Source organism: Nicotiana tabacum, chromosome 24 (genome assembly GCF_000715075.1).
Source record: "Nicotiana tabacum cultivar K326 chromosome 24, ASM71507v2, whole genome shotgun sequence".
Classification (NCBI taxonomy): Eukaryota; Viridiplantae; Streptophyta; class Magnoliopsida; order Solanales; family Solanaceae; genus Nicotiana; species Nicotiana tabacum.
The window spans coordinates 103,016,239-103,022,238 of NC_134103.1; positions in this window are offsets into that span (position 1 = coordinate 103,016,239).

The window sequence follows — 6,000 nt, forward strand, 5'->3', positions numbered from 1 at the left end:
TGGCCCCCAGAAAGTCTATTTAATATCATACGTTGATTGAATGGCTGTTCCTTAATTTAAATAATCTCACTACACTGCAGATTAGATGTCTATTATTTTTCAGCTTGTATCATATAGATATTAAACCCTTTTTATCCTTTTAATTGATTTTTCAAAATTTTGGAGTGATAATGACATATAACTAAGTAATTTTAGATGTACTATATATTCTTCAAATAAAAATTTATTCCTTTGAGTTGAGGTCGTTTGCGGGCACAAAACAAATTAATTTACTATCAACAAATTTTTCAAGAGTGAACTGAATAGAATTACCAGAAATGAAGAAATGAATATAATTGATAGTAGTAGTAGACTTTGTAATCACAATGATAATTCTATGTCTAATTCTTTTAAATTATATTCCTTATTTATCAAAATTATGAAACTAAATAAAAACAGGCTGATAAAATCGAGCCAAAAGTGGGACCAAAACTAGCTGAGGTCTGACCTTGGGGAGCAAGACTGTCCGGGCAATGGGAATACAAAATAAGGAGCTTTCACTATACCCATCAAAGCCATCAAAATCAATCATATATCTACCTTTCTATAAATTAATAATTTACATTTACTTAATAATTATCTTTTGGTTTCATTTATGTGACTGGTTTAACCGGGCACGTAGTTTAAGAAATAAAGAACTTCTATATAATTTATGAAATTTTAAATATATTATAATATTTTCGTGATTAGAAAAGCATGATGTTAATGATAAAAAAAAGTTTAAATATGAATTGTTTTAACTATAAAAAATATGATATTCTTGTTTGAAAAGAAAAAACTAGTATCACATCAAATGAAACAATTTAAATAACTACATGCAACATATAGAATCATTTTAATGTATATTTTTTAATATTAAATTATTTGATTTGATGAGCGTGATAAGATGATTGTGATTACTAAATCCTTAACCAAAAAAATCCGAGTTTGAGCTCTGAAGATAAAATATTGTACGTAAAAAATACTTTACACTTTAACAGGACTAATAATATCCAGTCTTATGTTATCTTACATCATGTTAGCGCAGAGATTCCACATTTGCCTTGCGTCATTGCTTGCGCCCTCTCACATTTGAGTGTTCACACGTTTGATATAATCTTAATTCTTAACCTTCTAAATTAATTTGGCTTTGTCTTTATTCTCTTGATCTTAATCTAAGCTTTGGATCTCTTTTTTATCTTACTTTTCTTTGGAGAAACTACCTGACTAAGCACTTCAAAAATTATTTAAGAAAATGATATCACTTCATAAATAGCAGATTATTTTACATAAATAGCATATTGCAAAAATCATGGGATTGCCTTTTATTTTCATACTCTCTACTCTCATCTTCTATTTTAAAAGTTACCTCATAATCATCTTATCTACACTTTTTTTTTAATTTCTTTTTTCTTTTGACACAATATTCCGATCAAAGCTGTGAATTGAACATAAAACTGCTCTTCGGTCTAAAAAGATTTTCAACCAGGATAAAACTCCTCGCTTGCCACCACTTCGAAAATATCTCTTACCAACTTTAAAATTTTAATTTATTTACCAATTCAAATATACCAGATATATTTCAAGGTATATTATTATTTTGATGAGATTATACAATATCGTTATACATGATTTATAATGTGTTGAAACCACAAGCATAAAATACATCTTTATTTATATATATAAAGATGTATTTTATATTTTTCAAAACATACATATTTATACTACATAAATATATATATATTTAAGGTATTTTATTATACCATGCATAAATAGTTTATCATGTATATATACCACATATATACCTTACATGTCTTCTTTTTCTAAAATATACTGGATGATATATAATTTCAATATGTAATTGTTAAATACAAAATATATCGATATATATGGGATATCACATATATTAATATACAAGATAGACTTAAAAATAAGATACATGTATCATATCAAATTATCAATTCAATATACGAGATTATACAATTATCTTTTCTTAATTGTATTTTATTTGTAAAACATATTTGAAAGATAATATTTTGAGTTAAAAAAATAGGAAAGAAAAGATTACAGTTATTATACCTTATTCCCTCCTCTGATTTAGGAATTTATTATGGTATTATTAATATTAGTTGCCATAATAAATTCGTAATAGCCGAGAATGGCGTTAAGTTGTTGCCGTTTTTGTTAATTATGAATGCCATTTTTGTTAATTGTGAATTACTGCTATGCTTATGTTAAATTTTCCAGAATAGTGCCTACTTATGTTTTTTGCCCTACTTCTTTCTTCATTTTACTTGAGCCTTTTGGATTGCTTGTCATTTTGAAAAGTTTGAGGGGTACGTGAGTATATAAAATAAAGCAATTTATTATTATTGTCCATCCAACCGATTAAACAACGGATCTATAATGTATGCATAATTTATATATAATATGTATATAACTATATTTAATAATGTATAATATAAATATTTTGCAAAAAACATGTGTAAAAATACCTCTAATATTTAAATTACTTAATTGATGAGAAGTGTGATTGTATTGCTATACATATATATGCCAGACAGAGACCTGAATGCAAAACATATTCTACTTTTGAAGTCTTAACTTCGGCTATTAAACCAACATCTCATTGGGAATTATTATTCAAATACTCATTTGTTCTATTTCATGTAAATAAAATTTAATTTGACATGTGTCTCAATATCGGCAATAAAAGAAAAGAAACTTATTTATCTCTTATCTAGTGTTTGTTACCTGTATTGCAGCTTTGACTAATTTAAATACACAATACGAAAAGATCATAAAAGGGTAAAGCATTTATTTATGGTAAAATATGTTATGCTACGTGGCCGTCTAAAAAGAGGGATACGTGGAACGTAAGACAGGGGATAGCTAAAATCGAAGGCAATTGTCCCGTTTGTCACCGAAAAGAATAACGCTCATAAAGATGCAATAAATACCCTCCGCCCGGTAGCATTTAATGGAGAATATTCGACAACATTTAGTGCGCTGCCCATTACAAAGAACTTATATTCACCGTAACACCTTCTTCAATAGCTCTCATAATTGACATTAAAGAAGAGCATGATCCTAGGACCTTATTTCCTAGGTGCAACTATAAATAGTGAGCTCTATTATCATTATAAAGGACATGACTTTTCTAGCAAACTTACACTATAATCGATTAAAAGATTTATATAATTTCACTTTCTTATTCCTTGGTTTCATCACTGTTGTACCCGGAAGTTGTCCCCAAATTGCTGTTTTTCGTGATTTTATCTTTACTTCAAAGGTAAGTATTGCGCATTTCTTTAATCATTTCATTATTTGAGTATCAAATTAATTCACTTGTCTAGAAATCACATATAAATTCAACTGTACCGTTTAACGGGTAAACAGTTTGGCGCCCACTGTGGGGCCTAGACAGGCGCGCAATTAAGTTGATCTTTGCCTTTTTTACTAACGTATTTTGGTTATTTATCTTAGCAAAAAATCATAAGAAATGGTAGATAATGGTGTTAACAACACACACAATCGTGAGGTTCAAAGAGACCAACATCATCTCGAGGATTCAGTCAATGACACCCACAATGAGGAAAACGATGCCACGCCAGTCAACGACAGGCGGTACCCACGACATGTTCGGGAGACAACTCCCGATGACGCTGAAGAGAAACATGTTATCGATACAGTAAAGGTCCTACAAAAACAACAAGCGATCATTCTAGGCCACCTTACATGACATGATAAGGTTATAACGGAGTTGAAGCATGCGCTGTCGGGGGCTTAAAATAACGCAAATAGACGAGGTCTGGTTCCTCCCGGCGCTTTTGCGAATCAAACAACGCATAGGGTCGATAAAGTATGACGGAACTTCAGACCCTCAAGAGCATATTACCACCTTTACAACGGCGATGAAGGGGAATGATTTAGCTCCTCACGAGATTGAATCTGTTTTGCTGAAGAAATTTAGAGAAACTCTCACGAGGGGAGCCATAACGTGGTATTCAGTGTTACCCGAGCATTCCATAGATTCCTTTGAGATGCTCGTAGAGTCTTTTATTAAGGCTCATAATGACGTATAAGCTTCCGGTCAGCAGACAGGTTCGCCATCGACAGAAAGACTGTTCGCTATCGGAGTAATATATCATTGCAGGACAAAGAAGTGTCAGGTACGCGGGATCCTTCTTACCCAGGCTGTCAGAATACTATTACATCGTCAGTGTAGTAGAGTTGGTGTCAACCATGAAAAACATCAAAGAAGCACAGTTCCCAAAACCGATAAGATTTGATCCCAACAAGAGCGATCCCAACTTGTGGGGTGAATACCACGGGACGAATGGCCACCAGACTGGGGACTGCCGACATCTCCGGGAAGAAGTTGCGACACTGTTGAAGAATATGTATCTCAGGGAATTCTTAAGTGATCGGGCTCAGAACAAGTACGGTCGCAACCGGGATAACATGAAACCCTCGAAAGCAAGATAAGATCCTCCACGACATACGATCAACATGATATTCGGGGGGAATGAAATCAACGGGGTCATCTTCTTGTAACGGCCCGGACGATCATTTTGAGTATTATAATCTCGTTCCCCCATTTACTGCTCAATTTGTACTATACAGTTATTATATGACTTACATGGGTAATTGGTGTGGGTCCGATGAGGTTTTGGAATGAATTGGAATACTTAGTTCCAAGGTTTAAAGCTTAAGTTGAAATAGTTGACCGGATATTGACTATATATAAACGACCCTGGAATAGAGTTTTGATAATTCCAATAGCTCTGTATGGTAATTTTGGACTTAGGAGCATGTCCGAAAAAGTATTTAAAAGTCTGTAGTTAAATTAGACTTGAAATGGCTAAAATAGAAATTTAAGTTTGGAAGTTTGACCGGAGAGTTAACTTTTTGATATCGGGGTCAGAATCTGATTCTGGAAATTGGAATACCTCCATTATGTCATTTATGACTTGTGTGCAAAATTTGAGGTCAATCGGACTTGATTTGATAGGTTTCGGCATCGAATATAGAAGTTGAAAACTCTTAGTTTCATTAACCTTAAATTGGGATAAGATTCGTGGGTTTAGTGTTGTTTGATGTGATTTGAGGTTTCACTAAGTTCGTATGATATTTTAGGACTTGTTGGTATGTTTGGGCGGGGTCCCAAAGGCCTCGGGTGTGATTCAGAGTGGTTTCAGACCATTTTCCCTTGTTTTGCAACTGCTAGAACTAGTGTCTAGTGCTGTCCTTCGCGAACACGAAGTGTTTCACGCGTTCGTGAAGAAGGATTTTTTGGCTGCCGGGTTTTTCCATCATGAACGCGATGAAGGAGACGCGAACGTGGAGCAGAGGCTATGGAAGCCTATGCGAGCGCGAGTGGGCTGATGCGAACACGAAGAGGAAGGGTAGCTGGGGGCCTGCCTGGCGTTAAGCCTTCGCGAGTGCGGCTCGTGTCTCGCGAACGCGAAGGGCAGAGGTCGGAAGGCTTCCCGAACATGAAGAAGAGGTAACGAACACGAAGGAGGAAATTTTGGCAGCACATTTTTGTGCTTCGCGAAGGCGAAGCAAGGGCCGCGAACGCGAAGAAGAAAGGTCTGGACAGAATATTTAAATTCTGAAAATGAGACTTCGTCCCATTTTCCATTTTTGATGTATTGGAGTTCGGAAAGAGGCGATGTTCGGGTAATTTTCAAGGAAAACAATTGGGCAAGTGCTCTTAACTCAATATTGGTCAAATTACTCGAATCCATGGTTGTTTTTAACATTTAATTGGTGATTTAAGTTAAAAAATCGTGAAAACTCTCTTGGTTTAATTTGAAGATTTAAAGTTCGAGTTGATGTCGGAATTTGGTAAGATTGTATGGCTGGACTCCTGGTTGAATGGGCGTTCATATTTTATAACTTTTGTCGAGTTCCGAGATATGAGCCTCACAGGCAATTTTTGAGTTAAATTTCGGATTTTGTTAGAAAAATTAGTAT